The sequence below is a fragment of the Ambystoma mexicanum genome, chromosome 1q (assembly GCF_040938575.1).
Source record: "Ambystoma mexicanum isolate Mex_15411 chromosome 1q, UKY_AmexF1_1, whole genome shotgun sequence".
NCBI classification, from domain to species: domain Eukaryota; kingdom Metazoa; phylum Chordata; class Amphibia; order Caudata; family Ambystomatidae; genus Ambystoma; species Ambystoma mexicanum.
In genome coordinates, this window is record NC_090922.1 from 1,011,497,203 (window position 1) to 1,011,522,697 (window position 25,495).

The window sequence follows — 25,495 nt, forward strand, 5'->3', positions numbered from 1 at the left end:
GTGGTGGTGGGTGAAGACCCAATCTTAGTGCAGACCATACTGTCCAGGGGTGTCTCTGGGTGCACCTCCCCAGACCTCTATTCAGGTGCTGAATCGGATGATGAGACTTATGTGCAGTCGCAGGTGAATGTTTCTGGCAGGGATTCTGTTCTGTCCAACCCACCTGCACCAGGGGTAGAACCCTCTATGGGGATGTCAGTGTTTGTAAGTCCACCTTTGGCGGTTACGGATGCAGGGTCACACTCCACAACATCTGATCCTGTTCCTGGGCCACCAGATCAGATGGGGAATGCAGTCCTGGAGCCTCAGGGAGTGCCAGCACAGCAAGGTGCAGATCGCCTTGCCCCGAACAGGTGTGGTGCCCGCCAACGCGGTGGCCGTACGCCACCAGGCAATACTGTATGGGAAAACTCCATTTACAGTATAGTAGCCCAACAGGGAGCATCGGTTGAAATGATGGCTCAGGCAATGGAGAGGGTGGCCACTTCCATTCTACCCCCTGAAAGGCAGATGGAGCAACAACAGTAGGCAACAGACTCCATTTGCCAATCACACAGGGAAGACATGTTGGCGTCCAACAGGGACCGACGGGCGGCACTGGAGACTCTGTGCAAAGCCATATCTATAGAGTCACAGGGCCACAGAGAAGCCCTGAGGGTAGAACTCCATAACCTCAGGGAGACTCTGGGTGAACTTGAGGCTTCCCAAAATTTAAGGTCAGAACAGCAGCTGGAGTAGCTCACATGTTCGTTCTCAGCTGAGCTGCAGGCAACTCGGGAGGAGATCCGGGCATCACGGGAGGCCATGCGTGCAGAAATGCAGACAACCCGTCAGGTGCTGCATGGGGATCTCCGTACTATCATCCTCCAGAACGAGACTTTCCACACCCGCATGATGGCTGCCATGGCGGACCATACCAGGGCTTTGCGTGAGCTGCCTCCCATAGCACCACCACCTCCTGATGCAGCAGCAGAGGGTGACGGGAGCGACAGCGGCACTACTCCCACACTAGCATAGCCGTGCAGGCCATGAGCCCATGGAGGTATTTTTTTTTCCGCAACATCCACGCAGGTTCCTGTTGGTGTGCACCCTGTCCTCGAACCTCCTGGGCGGCTTCCCCCCCTGACCCTCACATGGCCATTATTATTTTTTTTTTTTTACAGTTTGTTGCCGTGTGTGGCTCCCGTGGGCATCCACTGTGTATTCCGGCTGGGCACATGCAGGCTTGTCCTGTGTTTGGGTTAGATGCTTGGGTTCCTGACACACACACCCCTCCTGCTTCCAGTTTCCATGAGCTTGCAAAGGGTGTGACCAAGTGACAGTGACTTGCACAGTGACATTGGTCTCCCATGAGCTGTGTGGGCAGTCTGTAGTCATAACTGTGTGGACATCCCTAGTGGGGTTTGTTTTTGTATTGAACACTGCATGGTGTATTGAAATGTGCTTGTGCATCCATGTCTTTCTTTTTATTCGCAGGTACCTTCTTCATGTCTTCACAAGGCCGTCTCCTTTGCAGATGCAGTTCATGTTGTATGCAGTACACTGACACATTTGCCTGACAGCAACACTCTGCAGTTGGAAGGGGTGGATGTGCTGGATTATTCAGATTGTAAGACTTGCACTACTTTGAGTTTGTACTGTCATATTTTGGCAATGTTTCATGCTGTGTTGCTGAATTGTGTTGATGGTAAGTATTTGGTCATGTGTGCTGTTTGTTATTGATTACTGGGAGCATATTGTCTGTGGCCTCTTTCCATTTGGGGCAGTGCATTTTGTGACACTTGTGTCATGTGTTGTGCATTCCTTTGTTTGCTTTCACATTGCATGACATGCCATGGTGTGTTGGTTGGTGGACATGGGGAGGGGTTGGGTGACATGGTGCTATTTTCATGTTGTATTTTGCAAGGGGGTAGTCATTCATGCAGCATAAATGTGTGTCTTTCTGTGACTCAGCATTGGTTGTCTTTCGGTAGGTAGGGATGCACACACTGTAACACTTCCAGGTGACCAATCTCAGGCTGGTATGGTTGTGACAGTTGACTGTCCCTTATGTCATCATCATTGATTGTCAGCTGGTATGTGCCAGGGCTGTGTACACTCCACAGGGGTGTGATTTTAGGTGAAGTAATTAGCCACAAGCTGGGTACAGGCTGCCTCACCACGTGCCTTTTCCCCTCCCATGCGCAGCGGCCATGCATGTGGTTGGGGATGTGGGGGCACCACCATGTCCACGGGTAGGCCCCTGGTGGGTTGCAACGTTGTGCAGGACACATGCTGCCACTATGATCCTGCACACTACTGGGGGTCAGTATAGCAGCTGCCCACCAGAGCGGTCAAGGGAGCGAAAGCGTGACTTGAGCACTCTGAATGTGCGCTCCATTATGCCCCGGGTTGCAATATGGGCGGTGTTGTATCTTACCTCGGGTGGTCTGGTGGGGTTCCGAATTGGCGTCATCATGTGGGTGCTCAGAGGGTGGGCACTGTCCCCTGGGGAGGTGATGATGGGTATCATTAGTGGGGTTGTGACATTACTCAGTATCTGACATGCATGCATGTGCAGCAGCATTTATACTCACCAAGCAGCCATGTTTCCCCAATGCCGCCCAGCTTCTAGGTCCTGGTTTAGGGTTGGCATTCTGTAGATGAAATTGTCATGGGTGGACCCTGGATAGTTGGCATATACTGAGGTGATGATTCCCTTGGCATCACGTACTACCTGCACGTTGGTGGAATGCCAGTGCTTGCTGTTTCTATAGATGTGCTCCGTTGCCCTGGGAGGACGTGGAGCCACATGGGTGCAATCAATGGCACCTAGCACTTTGGGGAAGTGTGCCACCCCGTAAACATCCTGGACAGCAGCCTGCCTTTCTGCAGGTGTTCTGGGCAGGTATATGTGCCTGCGGACTGATGGGCATGCAGTCACGATGGCCAACACCTGGTGCAGGCAGCGTGACTGCGTGGCCTGTGACACACCCCCCCACTATGGCACTTGTCCGCTGAAATTAACCAGTTGCCAAGCAGTGCAGTACATTGAGCACCTTTTCCAAGGGGCTCAGTGCTTGGGAGCACAGGGTGGGTGATGTGAGGTCATCCTCCCACTCACTCACCAGGTCGAGTATTATGTGAGGTAGAAACCTGTACCTCCCATACACCTGGTCATCAGGCATCCCAAAAAGGCTGGCCCTGGGTGTAAAAATTCTGGCCCTGACTATCCTCCTCCTCCTGCGGTGTCCCACGACCACTGCTGCGAGGAACGGTATATTCATCGTAGCATCTGAGCTTGTTTGTTGTTTGCGCGCACTTTTATGCTACGCGGGTCCGCATACGCCTGCTTCCTGCTGGTATACGTGTTTCCGGATTAACGCGTCTTTTTTGGCGCACGCGTTTGCCCTGTTTGATTCCATGAATACGTGTTGTAGGCACGCGTGTGGGCGTTCCACGCATTTGCCTCCTGTACTTCCCCCGTAAGCCCCACATTTTCATGCGTTGTTCCCCATTCCGCGTGTTCTGCCACGTGTTCTGCCTACTTTTGTTGTGTGCGCCGCGCCATGTGCACTTTCGCTGTGTGCGTAGTTCACGCCGTTTGATGACGTGTGCGCCCGCGTGCGCCACACAGAATTTTAGCGCACATCCCAGAATTTACACACGCACGGACTTCCATAAATCGATGTGCGCGGATTTCGCTCACTTGCACTACGTTTTTCGCACTTGCGCTGCGATTCGCACGCTTTTGCACGCTTACGCTGAGATTTTTGGTGCACATTTATTCCATGAATCGGCCTGTGAATCGGTTTCCTTCAACTCCCCTAGCTCAGTTTCCAGCGTAGCCAGGGATTTCACATACTGGTGAACTCGACCAGCCAACTCTGGGATGTCTTTTCTGTTTTCCCCAATAGAATCAATACATTTCTTGTGCAAGTCAGAAATCTCGGAGTATAGGGAGTCTTCAATTTCCTGCTTAAGTGCTTCCAAGGAGCAGGTAAAGAAATCTCTGATGAGGGCCGCCTTGGTCTGCGAGGGCTGATTCTGTGCCAAGACCTCCGCCAGCAGTGATTCACCACTTTGGGGATGTATCGGGGGGTAGGTGCTAAGAATGCTTGTATGGTGTTGTCCTTCCAGGCCTGGTATGGGAACCACAAAGTGGCCCTGGAAACATTTTTCAAAGTGGCCCCATATTTCACAGAATGAGCGAGTACAGTGCATGAGCCCGAGCATAGGAAGGAGGATCAGGAGGGGTGCATAGATAGGCCCTTTACCGTAAACAAGTATCAGATTTAGAGATTAATGATTGCATAGGGTTGCAGGTGCAAAGTTAAGGTGTAAGGAATATGCCCAGGCCCAGTGGCGAAATAGAAAATACAAACTCGAGGTGCAGAGGAGTTGGCCAGTGATTTGAGGGCAGCCTAGGCAGGGCAGGATATGTTCATGCATTCACACCAGGCGAGTTGCAAGCGTTTGCATGATGTAGGGTGCAAGCCGGGCAGAGCTATCCTCTTGTGTCTTGTAGAAGCAGAGGTTGAACACAGAAAAGGGCTCTAGGTCTTATTTGTAAAAGAAGCTTTTATTTAAGGTTTTTTTTTTCTTTTTATCATAGAAATTAAATCGTAAAATTAATTCAGAGCACTAGCAGCATAGTCTAAATCCAATGGGCAATCCACCATAAGCGAAAGAAGACTGAAAAATCAGGTAACACTAATAATGTCAACTAGTACAAATCATATACTCAAACATACCAGTCATACCATCAACAACTCATAAATAATCAAAACTAGAATTGCACAACATAAACACATAATTCTCAATCTAAGATTTCATGAATCCATTTATTTTGGTCAAGAAGTCAGGGTATTCAAGAGAGTTTTCTAGGACCCTATAGTTGGCCAGTCCCAACCAGTTTCGATGTATAGAGGTTTCACAACGTCTTCATCAGGGGAATAAACTAACAAAAAAATGAAAAATCGAAACAACCACCCATAAGTGCATTTTCCATTGTACATATATACTAAAAGACACAGCAGGATTAAAATTGTCACCTTGATGCACTAGTGAGAGAAGGAAAGTAAAAAAGCCATAGAGTGCCCATCAGCACATAAGATAGCAGTGAATACTTAACCTATTGTCAAATGGTTGTCCAAGCTAGATGGGCGAGTGAACACCCAAGGTGGGACAGAATGTTATGCTCACCTGATATCCCTGGGGGCGTCTGGAAGGCTCTGAGATCTGGAACCCTGGATGCGTAGTTGCCCAGTGCTGAATAATGAATATTAGTTATTTGTAGGGTGAGCTATCCATCCTGCGTTTCTTGTGCAGGGGCGCTTGAAATTTGTTGTCGAGCTGCCAGAGTTGCTTCACTGGTGCAGTATGCCTTCCTTGGGCCCAGGCCCGCTGTGACCCTGAATATGCTGGTAGGCAGGTAGGTTTGTTAATTGTAAGTCTTTGTTCTGTTTATGGTGGGAATTCGTTAATGTCTTTATCTCCTTCTTTTCGGGTGCGAAGGTCTTGATGCTGGCATGCCGGATAGAGAGGCACGTTTCTAGGTAAGAGAAAGAGCGAAGCACATCGCCTTTATTGTCTTTTGAAGCTAAACTGTGTTTCCTTCTTCTTCTCCTCACAGGCCGCTCTGGTGCTGCGAGTGGATGAGAGTGCGATGAAATACAGGCCCCCGGAATCTTTTAAGGTAGTACAGCGCTGTGCGGTTGTTTATTATTGAAAGCGAACCTGAATATGTCTCTTTTCCTTTGCAGATGTTGCTGTGGTGCTCCGGATGGAAGCGTGGCGTAGCGCAATGGAATTCAGGTAAGACTGCTGGAATTCGATGTTTTGGAAGCACGCGTCCTAATATTGTTTTTTCCTTTCTCGTTATTGCAGGTCGCGATGTTCGAACAGCAGCTATGGTAGCGGTTAGCTGGAAGTCCTTAAGCTAGTACTCACAGGTGAGTGATGTTTCTTCTTCTCTCGGTATTCCACAGATTGCAGCCCAGTTGAGATGCTGAGTGCTGGATAGTGTTTTCTCAAGTAAAACAGAATAATCTTGTTCTTGTTCTTGCAGGATTACAGGAAGATGCTGAAGACCAGGAGCTGGACACCGTGAGCATCACGCTGCTGGTTGCAGAATAACACGAAGCATGTTCTGCAGTCAGGGTGTGGTTTATATAGCCCAGGTAAAGTAGTACCAGGGAAAGTAGTTCCAGGCCTTCCACACCCAAACCACTAGACCGCATGGCTTGGTTCTTAGAACTAGACTGTGTGGGTGCTTCCATGTTGGATTTAAAGGCCCATGTATATAAATGGGACCTAGTTTGAACAGCCCTTCCTTCCTACGTATGAGCCTGGTGCCAAAGGCACCAGGACTGGCTCCAGGAGCCCTTTTGCAGTGGTTTTAAGGCCCTCAGGGTTATGGTGGGAGCCTGCTTGTGGCACAACATGTGCCCCCTCACAGTGGTCATGACACAGAATGGACAAGCATTCTCATGTGAATGAGGTCCCAAAATTGCAGCATCCATCTCCGCCAGAGTGTCAAAAGGATGGGGCAGCTGGGTGTGGCAGATTGGGGGAGTCCAAGACTAAATTGGAAGCAAGGATAAAGAGAATGGCTTAGAGTGCAATCAGATTGTGAAAAGGGACCATGACTAATGGCCAGAGCCAAGGCATAATCTAGTCATAGAGGCTTACCAATGTACAAAGAATGTTCCGTTGGTCACAGGAAAAATTTTAGAAAATGGAAAAATCAAATGTTCAAGTCGACGGCGAGCACAGAGGAATTCTGGCCGGTGTCCGTACTGCAGACGTGCTGCGGAGCGGGAGAGACAAGAGGTGAGATTTCTGTCAGATGTGAATCACAGACAATTCAGATAAAAGGCACACATGCTGGTGGGGTGCCAAGAGTGCTTATATATAGCTTGCGGGAAGATACAGCACGCTGAGACGGCTCCACCTACTGGTGCCGTGATGCCTCCATAGTGGAATCTATGGGCTCCACCAGACAGGCCTGTCATATGATGTAAAAAAAGAAAATTACGTACATCATGTGACCCGATTAGTCTACAGGACGGATGTGCAGGGAGGCGACCATTTTGGGTTGGGAAGTCCTTCCCAGATTGCAGTTCAATTGGATGCGACCATCGGGACGCTATCTGCCATAATCTGCATAGAATGGGTTTTGGTTGGGGGGTTTTGATTCGGTGCCAGATCCCTGTTGACAATGAATTAGGAGTTAGGTGTTTCCACAATTAAAAAAGGTCCTAAATAGTGATCAATGAAAATGCTCCTAATAAAGCCAGAGTATATGGAACAGAATAAGCGCATACGTTCTGTGAGCATAAACAGACAGATGGATTATCCCTCCAGTATATTAAGACCAGATTCAATAGTTTTTAAATTGAACAGCCTAATTTGTTCTTTGAAGGTAAAGTTGCAGGCAGTTTCATAACTATTGGTTCCTGTGGCCTTTTCATCACAGAACCGAGTGATTTCATCAGCAGTGTGTCCTAAAACACTGTAGTGTACTGCCAAAGGAGCCAAAACATGTTTAGTCCGTATTTTGGAACAATGTTCAATGATTCCTAAATGCACCAGCTGCCCACTTTTGACTATGTAGATTTACTTACATGGGCAAGTAATGGCATATATCACGTTGGAGATTTCACATGTCGTAAAAGCTCTCAAATGCCATGTCTGACTGTAAGCATCAAATGATTTGACTTTTTTTGATAATGTGCATGCAGTACAGGAATTGCAAGGGTAATGCCTGATGATGGGTCTGTTCATTGCATCCACAATGGAGTTATGCGATGGTGTCATCCTAGTTGCTCAGACCAGCTTTTGTCTTATGCATTTGGACTTTTTATAGGCAAAGAGACATGTTTCCATACCTAATTCAGCAGTCTGTAGTACATGCCAGTTTTTAAGAATGGAACCCCGGTTCGCTTGGGCTTTTCGGCAAAATGTGAGCGCACATATTGGTCTAGATGTGCTTTCCTTGTTGGGATTCCCAATTAGCAGTGCTTTCTGAATGGCAAATCATGCTCTCTTTCTACAGCGGATGACTAGTATTTTGGGGCAGCCAGGAGCATATACTTTTTTAGACATAGTGTCTGCACGTTGTTGGAAAAGATCAGTATCTCTGCAGTTTCTCCTTAATCGGAGGTGTTGACGAGGAGAGGAAATTACTGATGGGCCCATTGGTCAGTACTCACCCTCGAAAACTAGTTATACAAGATAGCTGCACCATGTGAGGACAGAGTGCAGGATTCACATACTCCAACAAGATTCAATAATCGGGACTCAATAAATTGGCAAAGGGAAGTCTGTTTAATGATACATACATTAGAAAATGGAAATTAGCAGCATCCCGAACACCTGCCTCACCCCGACTTCCCTCAACTTCAGTCAAACAGCCTCTTTATGGGCAAAATTCGTCATCATTGACGTCTATTCCTACAAAAAATCATCACGCAATATAATTGGTTGGGAAAGATTACTTAAGTATAGGTGTAATATCTGTGTATAACAATAAGGCATGCAGATTGGTTAACTCTTATCTGGTGGGCGTCTATGCCCATCCCTCTACAACACATGTGATTGACGTCACTACAAGTACGACGTCTCATTGGTTACAGTGTCTATAGGACCCTAGATTACATGGCCCATTGTGATTGGGAAAGTTACACCCCTAAACATAAATCTCCATTTTAATTAGCAGCATGCAGAATAGTCACCCAGGTGCCTAGTGTCCCAAGATTCACCCTGCCTCCCTTCCATCAATCAGTGTTTTAGGGCGATGTGTCAATTAGTTGGCTGAGGATGGCCTTGGATCTGTAATCTCTTATCGGGAAAAGTTATGGCATCTTCTGGTTCTGGATGACACCAGGCAGTGGTACATCTTCGCGCCTGTCTGGTCACGTGTTGGTACACCATGAATCTGCTTCAGTTCCCAGCTTTTCGTGTATTTAATTCTGTGTTCGCTTGGCCACCTGCATGGGCCTCTCTTATCTTGACCTTCATGGGCGGGCTGGTATGCTCTGTAGTTGGAGTCTCGTGAGCTCATGCTCATCTCCCCTTCTCTGGTTGACCTCGATCTCCCCGGCATAAGCCTCTCTTTGTTGAGTTTCGATTCCACTCCTTCTCTGGTCTTTGCTGGGTTTCGAAACTCAGCCTGTCAGGCCTTTGGCCGCCTGCGTACATTTCTGCTTTCACAAAATGGAATTGCACATGTACATTGTGCAGTATTGAGGTAGATATATGGTTGGCGCTTGCCGCTCTATTCTTCTACTAAGCATTGCAGGCAGTATTGATTTATTAGCATCTTGCGTTTCAAGCTTATTTACACACATTCAACAGGGCGGTTGCTTCCATCTTGTCTCATGGCACCATTCTCTTATGTCTTAACAGTGTCTCTCCCCTGTCTATTATAATTATCCTTGCAGTTACTAGTACTGGCATACATGCTTTCAGTAGCCAATTCTGGTTGTTCTCGGGGCTGCTTGGGCCCTTGGCTTATTTCCATTGGCCTTCCATTAAGGCTTTTGGGGTCTCCTCGTGGACCGTGTGCAGGTATTCCTCATTTCGCATCAGCGGCTGGTACGGCTGTCTGATAGGTTACCGTGCTGCCCAGGATCGTCGTGTTATGGCTGCTTCAACCGGTACCGATCTCCTTATGTACACGGGGCAGAGTCCCAGTGCGGCTCTCTGTTGGTTCATCTTCTCCTCATACGTCACGAACCTCGGCGAGTACTTTACTAGTAACTCGCAATGGGGGGCAGGGGTGCAGGTCATATCTGGGACCTCCTTTACAGATGAACATCCCATATGGGAGATTGTTAATGAGACTTGGTGGATGCTGGCTTGACAAAAGCAGAGTGGTGTTCCATTCTGTGGGTTTTCTGAACAGTTCAGTGTCCAGTTGTCCTGCTCTGTGAAAGATACGCAAATCCAGGAAATGTATGGATGTCGGGTTAGATTCATGTGTAAATCTTAGATCCTCGACTAAGTTGTTGAGCCGGCCAATGAAGTCAGAGAGGGCATTGTCTGACCCATTTCAAATAATCAATTTATTATCGATTTATATACACAATAGCTCAATCTGAGAGAAGAATAGGTTGGAGTCACATAACATATTTTGCTCCTCCAGAATGGCCATATCTGAGATGGCCAGGCTTGGTGCAAAAGAACAGCCCATCACTGTCCCCTTTGTTTGAAGGAAAAAGTCATTTTTAAACTTGAGTAAGCTGTTCTGAAGGACCACAGTTGTACATACTAATAGGACGCTAGTAGGTACTGTGTGCGGCACAGGACGTCTATTTGGAACTGCTTCTAATCTTTGGATGGCTTTATCTTGAGGGATGTATTGAACTCACGGCCCTCAACCAAGTTAATACCATCCTGTGTGTCCTTTAGAAATGTTGTTGTCAAGACTGCTAATGCTTAATAAAATGGTCGACATATCTGGATAGTGGCTCCAAAATGGGCCACACCCTGACACAATTGGTCTGCCGGGTAGATTTTCCAAATGTGTATGGATTTTCGTCAGAATATAGCATAGGGGTATACATGCTTCAGATTTTTCAGCAGAGGAGCAGATGAGCCCGGGGTCAACCAGTAGCTGTATGCAGTGAAGAGCACAGGACGAGGGAGGGTAGAAAGCAGTGTGTATTCGCCGCCACACGTGGGATGAAGCATTGTGCGCAAAGAGTGGAGCAGGCTGATCCTGCTATCACTATTAGTGACATAGGACAGGTGATCTTGAAGTTCATAGGTAGGGGATGGGCAGTCATAACCTTCAACATCACAAAACGTGGTATGGCTTGGACAAACCTGAGCTCAGAGGAAGAGGAGGGGGTTAAGCAGAAACCTTTATTCAGCAGTACTCAGGAGATACATGTTCACCTCGCTTAAAGGGCTAAAGCTTCACTATTACTCGGAATTTCGTGTTGTGTGAGTGCGAGTCACAATTGCTGTTTTGGAAGGGGTTTCTTTCAGCATCAAATCCCAGCTCTTTCTTATGAGCGGTTTGGTCATAGTTCGTCAGGTGCACATGAAATGAAAATTATTACACATTTAATAAAATGCTTTTGCCTTTTGATCGATTGTAATTTTTTCTGGTCCAGAAACACTGTCCTCCTTTTTGCCATTCTGGGTATTTTTACTTCAAAGGTGAAGCTTGCAGGAAGCTCATGCTGAGCCAGGCTCTGTCATGTGCATTCCACTAAAGGCAAAACATTGACCATCTCTGTACACAACATAGCTCCATGGCATCATCAAACACATCTCGGAGTCTGTCTGCTGCTGTGTTACATTGTTATCTTGAATAACACTCACTCTGGGCTACGAATGAGAGAGTAGTGAACACGACCTAACAAAAAAAGGTTGTGACACTTTCCAAGTGATGTTTTGTATCTTTGTGTCAGTTGCAATTTCTTTTAGCAAGGAATCAAAAGCATCATGTCCTGCCACCTGAAGAAAGCTTCAGCCTGGGTGCGAAGTTCGTGGCAGTGCAGCACCTCCATTTTCTTACATGAATTAATCATCTATTTCTTAGTATGCACACATTGGCAGCTAATTTGAATTTGTAAATGTCATTACAGAAATAATGTATTAGTTGCCTTTCTGTCATGTCTGCTTATGACGAGACAAAGAATGCCTCGACTCAAAAATAATAAACAAACTGCAAACACAGCATAACCAGGTAAGGCAAGGCAGAACATTGCCTGCCTCCTGTTTTCCTGTGCTCTGCAAAATTAACACATTGTACATAAATAAAAGAATGAAACATAATCACTGCTAATTTGGCTCAATTAATAGACTGAGTCATCATGTGGTCGGCCCATATGCCTACTTCTGAAGCATGTGCATTTAATTAGAATCTAGCGAGTGTACCCACATGAGCAATGGAGACTAGGCTGTGCAATCAAAGGTCACGGGATGCAGAAGATACAGTCAAATATGTCAGCACACTATGCCTATCGTCGATTGAAAAAGACATTCAGCCACAAAGTGCCATGACTGGTTGAAAACTGCATCAAATTTCCGTGGTCTCATTAGTTTGGCCTATTAGGTGGAGCTGAAAGAGCTTTAACATAAGAGCTTCAAATATGTACTTTGAAAGAGGTTCTGTAATGCTTTTCAATGGAGATGACATTTGAGGAGGGTACACAGTGTATTTGGTGTTGTTTGGTTATGGATCCCCTCCCATTCCCTGCTAATCCCTATGGCGAATCCAACCCATTCTTGCCCATCTCGGAACTCTTTGTGCATTGAGGTTTTTCATGGATGCAGCCAGTTCGGCCAGGACCTATGAGGGGCACCTGGGGGCTGTAGCACTACTGAAAGGGGCAGCCAGAGTGCCCCTGCAAGCAATAAGAGCAGTCCTGTATGTGCAGGGCATCAAACAGGCAGCTGGGTCAGCCAGTAAACCCAGCCTGGGAGAGACAAAATATTAAAGGCGGTACAGAGAATTAATGGCCTGCATTTAAATACCTGGGAGAGACAGTTTGGTGATTTAAGAGCTCGGGAGAGTAACTTTCCTCGTGTTTTAAGAAGTATGACATGGAGCAGTCAAGCATCTGACTAACAGCTGCACTGAGATCGGAGTGCAGTAGCAATTAAGGGCTCTTACCTTCAGTGCTTAAAGTGGGCCGGGGCCTGCCGGGGCCGGGCCCAGGCAGTCTCCAAAAAGTGGGACTGAGCCGGGGCCTTGCCGGGGCCCCCGTCCTACCGCAACATTGGCGGCAATCGCGGGATGCATTATCCCGTCGCGGCCGCAGCCGCGACGGGAGATGCGCCTGCAATGAAGTCAGGCATGCTGACAGAAGTGGCAGCCAGCCACAGCGACGCTGTGACTGGCTGCCACTTCCGTCAGTCATAGTAACTGCGTCTGGTGACCCCTCGCGCGAGAGTTCACCAGAGGGAGTTACTGTCCCTTTGTTTCCCCAGGTCGCCTTTAACCCTCGGCGAACCTGGGTATTCCTCGACATTTTTTGAGGTTTATGAAAGATGGCTTTGAAAGTACACATTTCAAGCCATCTTCTATAAAGCTTTGCCGACGGACAAGTTTGTCCGTTTTCAAAGTTTTATAAAAGATGGCTTAAATTGTGTACTTTCAAAGCCATCTTTTATAAACCCGAAATGTTTAAAAAAGATGGCCTGAAAACTAGTCAAACCGTAGGGTATGCACACAAATATATATAAATGTTATATATTTGTGTGCGTACCTTACTATGGTTTGTGTACTTTGCAAGCCATCTTTTATAAACGTAGAAATATGTTACATATTGGGGGAAGGAAATGGATTGTCATCATGATGAGGTCTGTTTATGGGTCAGAGGATCCTCCCATGGTCAATTTGCCCACAAATCTATATTTGATTCAAATACATATTTCCCAGATACACAAGTGGTTGACATTACATGTACATATTACAGATGAATTAAGACAGGTCTCTGTTCAAGCCCCATGTTCCTGCGAGCTGGGATTCAGAAATGACAACATTTTGCGCTTTTTGGTTGGTTTACCAATATCGGACATTTACCAAAAATTGATGAAGTGTCAGATTTTTAACATGCAGACATTTGGAGTAAGACCCTATTTTCTGCTAGCAACCCCCCCCCCCCAGAATACACCACAGGTTCCTAACACCTCTTAAAACGTGCACCGAAAAATCACAAGAATAATGATATTACTTATATAATTTTGACTGGTCCGTACTATGAATTATCCATCTTTTTAAAATTATGCTCTGGCCCAGATGGGTGTGGTTTAGGTTCCAAAGCACATGGGGAAGTTTCTGTCTGTCCCCGCCTCCAGCTCAGGTGGCTCCCAGAGGCACTGCCCCTCCCAGTTTCTCCCAAGAGGAAGCCATTTTACGACCCCCCAATATAACATTTGCCTGAGTCCAGGACAGGGCTTTGTTCAACTTCCTGCAGTCCCCAGGTGCCCCTCCCCTAACCCAATCAGAGAGGTGTCATCTCCTTTTGGCAGGGGCAGCAGGATGCAGCTAGGCCTGGGAAGAGTGGCTGAGCCGGTTTCTCCTGTCGGAGGTAGTTGTCAGGCAGAATTCAGCTAAATGTCACTTTAGTTCCCAGTTTTCTACATTCAAATCCAACATACATGCAGCTATTTGTTATATATACATTAAATAATTACTTCCTTCAAGTCATTTCAGAATATAGTTTTACATCGTATCCACCTCTTAGCAAGTCTTTCCTTGACCTGGTTTGGGTTCATCTGTTCAGTTTTACACAAAAGTCTGGTGGTTTTAAAACGCCGGCTTTCTGATAGTGGTGAGCACCTGTACTGCATCCATTTCTTACCTTAAGAAAATTAATTCCCCACAGTTCTGGGTTGCTTTTGGCAATCAGCATTGGCATTCCCAATGGTTTCAGGCTACTGTGTGTGTAGCCCAATGGTGGTTTTAGGCAGTGCCCTCCTGTGCTCACAACATAGGCAAAAATGGGTGGCAGCCTATTCTACATGTTTTCCCTGTGCACTCTCTGGGGAGTTCTGGCCATCATGATGTTTTCAATGCCAGTAACGCACAGTTTTATGGTAGGGCTTGGATGCATGGGTAAAAACATCCCACAAACCCCCCCTCTTGGGATGGCCATTCTGAACTTTCACTGATGGAACTCGCAAGATCTGGGATGCTCGCCTCATCTTCTTCCAATTCCGTAGATGGCACAGTTCAGCATTTTTTCCTCCCTCTAGTCAATCAATCAGTTCTCCTTGCTGGTCCTGATGGGAGGATTGGACCTTGGTCAGTCTCCATGGTTTCCTCTCTCCTAGGATGAGAAAGCAAAAGCAGCAATACCTATTCATAGACATTTTTTCACCACTATTGATCTAGTGGGGCAGCATGTACATTTTATAACTCAAGAGACATAGCATTCTAATTTTGAAAAACAAGATACAATATGAAACATTTTTTTTTCCAAATCATAATATTTGAGAGACTATATGTGGGATATTTTAGGATGGGGACTGAATTAATCTGGAGCGGTCCCCTTTGGTATTGCAGAGGACACTCCTCCAGTAGTTGCAGAGTGTGCCTGGGATCGAAACACTTTAGCTGATTAATATGGACCCACTTGTCTTCCCCTTCTGCCAGACTACCTTTGGGGATACGGATCTTATAGGCTACAGGGGAGATTTTGTCTATAATTTCAAACGGTCCCTTCCATGTAGGCAAAAACTTTCGCTGTTTGGCCTGGTTCCTTTGGAAATTGTATAGATAGACCCGGTCCCCCACCTTGTATACTTTCCTGGTGGTTTTCAGGTTGTAGTGGGTTTCATGCTATCAGCTGATCTTTCTAGATTCCGCTGAGCATAGGCAATAGCATGTTGAAGGTGTTTCCTTAAATTCTCCACATACTCATGAGTTGTGGAGACATTTATCAATGTTTGCTCTTGGGTTCTGTAGAGCAAATGCTGGGGAAGCACCATCTTGCGTCCGGTCATCAACTCAAATGGTGACATTTTAGTTGCAGATGAAGGGGTAAATTTGATGGCCATTAGGACCAGAGGTAATCGGATATCCCAACTTGGCCCAGAATCTGCCACAAACTTTTTTAAGATGCTCACAATGGTTCGGTTGTATCTCTCTACTCCTCCAGAAGAAGCTGGCCGGTAAGCAATATGTAGCTTCCTTTTGAACCGCAGTATCTCCCACATCTTTGTCATTACCTCGCTGGTGAAATGGCTACCTCTGTCTGACTCAATCCTTTGAGGTAGACCAAAACGGGAAAAGATGTGGTTAATCCTCAGGGCAGCTGCTGTTTCTGCCTTGCAGTTTGGGGCCGGGAGACATTCCACCCACTTGGTAAACAAGCATGTGACGGTCAACATGTACTTGTTTCCTCTAGACGAGCGAATTACAGGGCCTACAAAGTCGATTTGTAAATCTGACCATGGCAGTGTCATTCCCCTCTTTTGGAGAGGCGCCCGGTGTGTGAGGGATGTTGGCTGAAATTGTGCACACATCAGACACCCTTTCAAGTATTGGTTGAGGTCCTGCCCCATGTGTGGCCAGTATGCAACCTCTCTTAAGATTTCCAGTGTTGTGTGAAACTCCCTATGACCGGCGGCGGCTGCATCATGGACGTGATTTAACATCACACTTTGGAATGAGGTAGGGACCACCCACTGATCATGGCCAGCTTGGGATTTCCTTACCAACAAACCGTCTTGGATTCAGAACCTTTTTGGACATTTCATCAACACTCTTAGGTCCTCCTTCCCAATGTAATTGGTATCCGTCAGGGGAAAGTTCTCAGGGTCCTCAATGTGTTGGTAAAACTTACCAATTATTGGATCCCCTTTCTGAGCTGTAATCAAATCAGCATCAGGGGTCTCCTTACTCCATTGTGCAGTTGAAAGATCATTGTGAGCGTTTGTCTGGGACCTAGTGATAGCAGTGACCTGGATTTCCCCCAACAGGGACTCTATTTCTATTAGATCCCCTTGGATGGCCCCGGTTTTGGCCAGCTGATCAGCTAAGTCATTTCCAGTTTTGTCTGGTCCCTCTACTTTGGAATGACCCTTGATCTTTTTCCAGTAGATGGTCATCCCATTCGATGTGACCAGATCATCAATATTTTGGATTAGCTTCCCATTTTTCAGGGGTTTGTTATTAGCAGATAACATGCCTCTGGTTTTCCAATTGACCAGGTGCTCCACAAACCCGTTCCGTACATAATCCGAATCTGTGATTATGACCAGTTCGTGGAGTTTATGTTGGATAGCAGTGAGGATGGCCTGATGCACATACATCAATTCTGCCACCTGACTACTTCGGGGACCAATTTTGTATCCAGCGAAGGGTTCTGGAAACTCATTCATCCATGCGTTCCCTACGCCGGCCACGAGTTCTTTTTCCCCGTTGTTGTCAACATGGTAAGAGCATCCATCCACATAGACAGTGGGCATTCCCTCGCACTTGTCTTCTTCAAAGACTTTGTGTGGGGAATTAAGGTATGCCTCCATGTTGTCCTTGATTTTTAGACTTTCGTCCCCGAGACAGTTTTCTCTGGCACAATCATGCAAGTCAGCCAGACCTTGCGCGAGGGGACTCTTCTTGTTTGGCCATATCTGACCTCCACAGGAAAGCCTTGCATTGAAAGAATCCAGGAAGTAATTCGGGAATTACTCACATTTTCGGCCCGGATTCTGTCACTTTGGAGATATTGCAGAGGCTGGTGTAGAGTCTCCACTATGATGTGTTCCCCCTGGATAAACGGGCGGTAATTCTTCAATGCCCACACCGTTGCCAGGAGTGCCTTCTAACAATCGTTGAATTTTTCCTCCACAGAGGATAAAGTTTTGCTCGCATAGGAGATTACTTTATTGACCTTGTCATGCTTTTGGTATAATACTTCCGTCAAGCACGTATTAGAGAACCCTCTCTCCAGGAAGAACTCCTTGTTTCTGATACGGTAAGCTAGGCAAGGCGCTTGTGAGAGGCTTCTCTTGAGTTGTCTTACTGCCTCAGATTGTTCTGGACCCCATTCCCACTTGACCCCCCCTTCAAGAGATCAATCAGGGGTCTGGTGATCTCTGCGTAGCCCTCAATGAACTTTCTGCTGTAATTAGTCAGTCCAAGGAGGCTCCTTAGTTCCCGCAGAGTTGTGGGATCCTTCAGTTTCTGGAGTGCTTCCACTTTCTTTTCTTGGGGACAGAGACCCTGAGGAGTAATCTCATGCCCCAAGAAATTAACACGGGTTCTACACCACTGTGCTTTCTGAAAGGAAAGTTTTGCTCCGGCGGCCCTCAACTGTGTCAGAACATAACGGATCTCCGCTATGTGTTCTTCCACAGATGAACTTTTGATGAGGACATCATCTACATAAGCCAGGTTACCCCTCGCACCCAGGTCGGGCATGGCCTTATGTAGGAAAATGTTGAATTCATTGCTGGAGTTGAGGTATCCGAAGGGAGTCCGGGTCCATGTGTACTGCTGGCCCCCAAAGTTAAAAGCCAGTTTGTATTGGTCCTCCCTACTGACAGGCACGGTCCAGTATCCATTGGGCAGGTCTATTGCTGTGAATACCTGCGACCCCTGAATCTGGGCCAGCCCTTGGTCAATGTAGGGCAGAGGCCATCGGGAAGTATGGACCCATTTGTTGAGCTCCCTAAGGTCGGCGCAGAGTCTCCACTTGCCGTTTGGCTTCAATATTCCCAGCACCGGATTATTGAAGGTGCTGTGAACTGGGCGGATTATTCCCCGGGACTCAAGGTTCTTAATTATTTCAGTAAGGGACTCCATGGATGCGAGAGGCAAATGATATTGCTTCACAAACACTGGAGTCATTCCAGGGTCAGTGGGAATTGTGTGGATGTCGGTGCGACCACAGTCATATGAGTCTACCGCAAAGAGATCTTGGAAATCCAAGAAAACTTGTTTCAACTTTTGCTTCTGTTCCAGAGTCACACAGGCATCAGCTAGGTTGACGCTCTCTTCCACCATCTGCCTGAAGCCTGGAAAGACTTCTGGTTTAGCTATCTCAGCAGCCTCCTCCAGCTGGGTGGAGAAGTCCCTGGTCAGAGTGCTGATTTGGACTGGAGGCTTCAGGTGGGAAAGGCAGCCCTCATGGACCTGGAAAATCACCTCATCCCTCCTGAAGTCACAAGTCACATCTTCCTTACAATAAGGGCAAGAAGTGTACACCAGGAATTTCCCCCCATGCCGGGTGAAAATCCTGTCTGGTGTTGTATTGTCCTCACTGTCAAAACAGTCCTTGGGGATTTGTCCTAAGTGTTAATTTCCTAAATCAATGGAGAAATGTCGGTCATCAACCGCCATTCCAATGATGGTGCCTGCGGCTAGAGTAATACTCTGTAAGTCGCTGTTATCCACCTCAATTGGAATGGTGTCATGTTCTATGTTGACTAATGGTGTTGGGTTTACTCCTAACCCTTGCTGTTGGAGAGAAGCATTTAGATGAATATAAGCATCAGGGTTTTTCAATTTTTGTCCTCTTTTAACTTTCACTTCCAGGGAGAATTGTTGGGTCCTTTCTGGGATGGTGACTTCCTCTTTAAGCTGAATTTCAACTGTATAAGGTGGCAATTGAGCTGACCTAAATGCTTTTTCTGGATCATCAAAGCCCATGGGATTATCTGCTAATCGGGACCAAGCTTTGCAGTTTATTAGGTCCAAACTAATGGCAAAGCGATTGAGAATGTCACTGCCTAAGTAAAAGGCGGCAGTGACGTCTCGCACGACCCAACAATTATGGACTATGTTCTTGTTGCCAATGGAGATTTTGAGCATACACCTGTTTGGCAGGAGATGTTTCGAATTGGGTGCTTCCAGGTCCATTTCCCATTTGTCTATCAGTTTGAATGTGGGAATGGCTGGATCTTTTGGGAGTTGGCGGAACATGGCTTCGCTGATGAAGCTCTTACCATTGTTCACACACACTCGAGTGAGAACAGAGTCCTTCCCGTCATTTAACTGAACAGGGATGAACAACTGATCTCCAATTTGCTGAATATCAGCCAGGCTCTGAGCTGATTTCACATTTTTCTGGACTATAGGAGTGGGAGTGTCTGATTGTGGATTGGTAAAGAATTTCAGAGTATTTCCTTCCAGTGTGGAATACCACCTTAAACTGGAAGGAAGGTTGATTTTCAGAAATAGAGAGGACCCCATATCACCAGTCTGTTGTCCTACTGCTATTACTGTCACGTCTGGAATTTGGTTGTTCTGGAAGTGAAATTCTACTTGGTCAGATTTTTGTTCAACCATGTGGCAGGTGCCATTTAAACTAACATGGTTCACACTCTGTTTTAATTTTATTGGTCAGCTAGTCTGGGTCCAGAGGACCTTGTTTACACAATCTATTAGGGGTGACAACCTTCTCAGGAGGTCGTTCCCTAGTAAACAAGGGGTGCCCTCTGGAGTCACTACTATGACCGGGTGTTTCACCTTGTGTCGCCCAATTTTGATGTCCAAATCTGCAGTCCCCTCAACAGGAATTTCCTTCCCGTCAAAGTTCTGCAGTTGTCCAGGAAGAGAGGTGAAAGGAATACGCTAATTCTCCCCCCTTCCTGCATTTAGTTCATCAAAGGCCCTTTTGGACAGAAGGGTAACTTGGGATCCAGTGTCCACCAGTGCCAGAATTGTACCCTGCCCCTGTACTTGTACCAGGGCATACTATCTTCCCTCCTTCTCCTCAAGGGGGCACAGATAATGCACATTTTTGGACAACTGGTGGGCTAACTTTCTGGTTTTGGATATGGCGAGAGAAGAGATTTGGGCAGAATTCTATGGAGGGCCTGGGGAATCTGAAAGAAAAAGTTGGCAACTGGAAATGGTTTCTGGTTCTGGGCCGCCCCCCCCCCTTTTTGGAGGCAGTCATCAGGATGGGTTGGACCCATGGGATTTTGGTATTGTTGGTTCTGGGATGAGATGATGGGCGGCGGTAGCTCAGTCTCCACATCTCCCCAGTCTGTTGATTCTGTTTTAGGTACCCCTGGTTCCGGTTCTGGTCCGCCCCTGCCTTTTTGGAGGCATTCACCAGGATGGGTTTGAACCAAGGGTTTTTGGTTTTGTTGGTTCTGGGATAGGATGATGGGCGGCGACAGCTCAATCCCCACATCTACCCAGTCTGGATTGGAATCTCTTGGGACCCATTTTTCCTTGGGAGGAGTTCCCCCATCTCTGAAGGAGAAGATCCTTTTCCCAGGATCCTCTGAGGATCCCTCTCCCTCAAATTGGAAGAGATGTACCTCCTCCACAAAGTGGGTCTGTTTGGGCCCTTTTTTCTCCTACCTCCTCTTTGCTTTTTGGATGGCAGACTTTCAGGCGTAGGAGATTATGTTTCTGGTTCCTGGTTTTCCAGGGGCTGTTTACAAGTTGGGAAGGAAGCTTCCTCCAAGGCTTTACACCACCCTTCCCCTTGTGCCTCCTCCCTGGGAACCGGTGGGTTATCGGGGTGCTGCCCCCGTCATTGTTCTGGAGCACCAGGCCCAGAGTTTGGGGCATTCTGCGGTGGCATTCTCATCTGAGGGTTCTGTTGAGCCCTCAGTATGTGACCCAGATCCCGTCCCATATTTTGGACCTGGCGCTCAAGTTGTGAAACCCGCTCAGGCTGATACGGGGCTATATTTTCTCCCCTGGGCTGAGAAGGTACCTTCTCTGGTAATACCCCAGATTGGGAAGATTTGGGTACCCCTCCACCCTTGGCCTCCCCTCTCCCGGATTAGGTTGTCTGGGCTCAGGGAATTGGGCAAAGAAGGATGGATGGTTTTGGGGTTGGAAGTTGGGTGGATACCTGGGAAAAAGTTCTGCCCAGTGTTTGGGGAATTTCTGCCCTCCTGTGGGAAGTTGGCAGGGAAGTTCCCTGGGTCAGGTGCTTGGCTTGATCCCCCCCCTTGGACTGGAGGAGTCAACACATAACCCAGGATTGGTTGGTTTCCCTTGTAGCGGGGACTTACATAGTCTGCGGAGCGGGGGACCCCATTTGTGGGACTACCTCCTCGACTCGCTGTCTGTGACTGGCCCGAGGGCCTTCTGGGCTGTGAATTATTTGGTGCAGGCAGGTTTTTAGGCCCCCCCATCTCCAAATCTAAAACGGGGGCAACCTTTACCTCCGGCACCTTGGCAGCAGCAGGGGTGCTGTTGGTTTTGGGGTTTTTCTGCGCATTACTTTTATTTTCTATGGGCTTCTGCACCTCATAGATCATGGCAGCCTGTTCAATGACCCAGTCTAGTGACCTTTTCTCGTGAAAATCTCTCACTAGCTCGACATGATGTATTTGGGCAAGGCATGGAAAAAAGTATTGACAAATTCTCTGCTGTCCGTGCGCACCCTTCTGGTGGTCTGCGCAAAGGCACGCTTCAATTCTTGCACAAATTCTTGTGGGGCCTGATCCTCCCCACATTGCAAATTGTAGGCTGACTTACGAGCCTGTTGAGGATTTCTATGAACAGAAAAATGTTTCAAGATGGCCGCCCTATATGCGAACCATCTTGAATGGTTTTGGTCCACCAGCCCTGCAAAGAAACTGGAGTATTCTGGGGAGAATGTCCATTTGATGTACTGGATGCAGCTACTGCTGTCCTTCAAATGGAAAGTCTCCATCATTTGCTCATAGAGCTCCAAGTGTTCCCAAACAGAATACTTGACGTTCTTATGATAAGGCATGATGACACTCCTTATTGCCTTTATTTGTTTCAATGGGTCCTTAAGCAAGGCCCTTTTTGCCTTTAATGGCCTTTTTGGTTCGGGTAACCCTGGTCCATTCATCCTCTGACTCCGAAGCACTGCTCCCAGAGGTGCCCGTCTGATCTTCCAGGTTTTCCCGGATTCTGCGAGCCTGGGAATGGCCGGCAGAATGTGGGGACCTGGTCTCCTGTGTCCTGTAACGCTCAGAGGAGTCTTCAGATCCCTCCTTGCTGCCAGGATTTGATGGGTACCCCCCCCCCCACTGACCTAACTGGGCAGAGGTTTTCAGGATGCCCTTAATGGGCCTGCTCTCCTGGGGTTCCCCACTAAATTGCACTGGGCTTGGGTGACCATACCCGGATGCCCGCCCCTCCATTCCTGGGTGGTACTGGCCTATGAGCCCCATCCTTTTGGCTGGATAATAATCTGCCATCCCTGTGGCCCTGTGCTCATGTGCGCCAGGGGACATGGGGGTGGCAGAGTCCAGGAACTGAGAGAGATGAAGGCCTCTGGTACTAGGGTTTCTGAGGTTATGCTCAGGTGTTTCCCTTTCCCAGCGAACTTCATCTCTGTCAGCCCCTGCTCCCTGTTGCAATGCAAGAGCCTGCGCGTTCAGTTCCTCAGTTAAGGCCTTACTAGACTCTATCAGTCTCTCCTGCATGGCTACCTGTTGCTGGAGCCTATCATTGTGCTGACAGAGAGCCTCATTTTCTCTCTGTGCCTCCTGATTGGTCCTGGTGTATTGGGCCAGTCTCTGATGCAGGAGGGTTACCTCCTGAGTCCCATCCCTACTGGCCTGCTCCTTTCTTGCCAGAGCCTCCTCCACCCTCCTGGTGTGCTCTAGCAAGTCGTGATGCTCTTTTTGGAGGTCACCCAGCCCCTGGAAGGCCACGTGATTTTCTTCAATTTTTTCTTTTAATTGACAGACTTCCTGGCCTAAGGTGTCCCTTTCCTGACTAAGAGCCTGCATCTGTGCCGCCAGGTCGTCCCTCTGCCTCTGAAAGGCACCAGCTTTTTGGCGCTCTTCCTGAAATTCTGTCTGGGTGTCCAGGTCTTTCAGAATCAGTTTATTGCTCTTCTCTTTTTCTCTATCCAATTGGCTTTGCAGGGTGGCTACCTGCTTTGTGCATGCCCTGTTGAAATCTATCTGTTGCTCCAGCTTTTTCTGGCTCTGCAGTAGGGAGTCCAACCCTTCTTGGTACTCCTTCTGCAAAGCCAGAATTCTGGTATCCTGGTCAGCCTTTTCCTGTTGCAGGATATCCATATCCTCCTTTATTTTAATGATGTATTGTCTACTCTCGTTTTCTGACTCCTGGCTTCTGAGCAGCCTCTGCTCAGAAGAGTCCAGGTCAGATTGAGCCTTTTCTAATGCCATCTGTTGCCTATTTGCCAGTTCTTGGCCTTCAGCACATTTGTCCTGCATGGCTCCCATATGTAAATATAAATATGCCGCTACCCTGGCAATCTTGTTGTGCTCATCCTTGGCCTTAGTGGCCATATATAGTTCACTCAGGGCCACATTTAAGGGACCCTGATCTCTCCACATATCCGACCCAGTTGTAGTGACCTGTTGTGTGATCGCCTGTAACCATACATTTTGGTCCTGTTCAGACCATTCACCTCTCACAAACAGTTTATGTAAGAGGTGCTCCTTAGCTATCTTCATATCTACCAAGGTCGTCATTCTGGAATTTGAGTTCCTTCCTGACTTACTGAAGTTTGTATTTTATTTTGCAAAACAGACCTTCTCCTTAGAGCGTCCCTTTGAGGAGTGCTTTCACAGTGTAAAACAGCGTGGTGATCTAACCGGATATGTGTATGCGGTCAGTTGACACACTGTATTAAGCTGCACAAGTGGTAAGTCTAATCCAGAATATCCCGGCTACGAGCCCCCACTCTGTAAGTGACTCTGATCAAGCAATCCCACTAACTCAGTGCCTTGTCTGGGATGCCCAAGGGAAGCCCTTATTTATGTATTTTTATGTCAAGTTATAATCTGGATGATGAACCCTTGTATAACACCCCTCTCTTAGAATCCCCCTTGACCCCACTGAGCCAAGAAGTAGGCTTGTTTTGCAAATTTAAAAGGTTTATTTGAAAAATTAAACAATATATATATATATATATATATATATATATATATATATATATATATATATATATATATCACTTCTGTAAATAAATTGATAATGGATAGTACACTTGTGAATCTGAGTAGTAATCAGCAAGAGGTAATCATACAGTAGCACAGTTGTTGGTTACTTATGAATAGGAAAAGAAAAATAAGGTGGTAGAGAATGCCTTTATGGCTTCAAGGACAATGCAATGATGAATGAAATGCAGTACAGAAAATAACTTGATATGGCTTCAACAAAAGACAATGTAATCACTTTTCCTTGACAATTCACTCCCCCCCTATGCAATGTAAGAAATGGAAGGAGAGCACACAGTCTTCAAGAATCCCAACAAAATGCGATACGAAATGCAGTTCCCCCCCAGCAAGCTTAGAATAAAACAAGTATGATTTTAAAACACAGGCCCAAAATGCTTTGAATGTGGTGGCAATGAAGTGAAATTATGCTAAAATTGATTTTAATTCCCTGTAGAGGTTCAGGGTGAGTGATAGCTAGTTGGTATTAGTACAGGCTCACTTTAGCAATGCTCAATGAGTAACTAGCAGGTTAAAATGAATTTTAGCAAAGGAAAGCAAAGAGCTGCTGATTTTTACACGTGGCTGAAATTGTGCAAAATGTCAAATCGCAGCAAATGTAATTGCGTGCGTCGAGCGTGATTGCGGAGGCACTATAAGGAGAAGGAAGTCTAGGCTCGTTGAAAAGCTTAGAATCTTAGCTTTAAGGTGACAGTTGAAACTCGCTCCTAGCACAAACGGTTCTGGAGATACAGCCAATTTAGTCAAGGTAGTTTTTCGGATTTGAAATTTTAAAGCTCAGAATGACAGATGACAGTTGTCAGTTTTAAAGATGACAGAATGACACGATTCTAGGAGGCAGTTCTTATAGGCTAAAATAGTTTGGATTAGATTATTTTAAACTAAGAGATTGGTTTTGGCACAGTGAGAACTCACACTATATTTTTGAAATAAGCCGTCAAGGTCTGGTCAGGTTGGACGGGACTTCCGGCGGGTGGTTCTGAAGTCCCGGCTATCTGGGTCAGCTCTGCTCTCTGGGTCTATCAAGCACCGGTTCTGCTCACAACGGTCTGGTTTGTGGTTCTCTCTGGTTCCGGATACAGCACTGCTTTCTGGATACTGCTACAGGTTCTTGCAAATGTTCTTGGCAAAAAAATTCAAACAGCTCGCCCGGCTGTTGAATAGT

At 46.9% G+C, this 25,495-nt stretch overlaps 1 protein-coding gene across 1 annotated transcript in view; it reads left to right on the forward strand.

The window, feature by feature from the left end:
* LOC138540371 (putative ferric-chelate reductase 1) overlaps window positions 1–25,495 on the forward strand; it is a 1,004,090-nt gene that overhangs the window by 203,016 nt on the left and 775,579 nt on the right. The gene's annotated exons all lie outside the window — the stretch shown is intronic.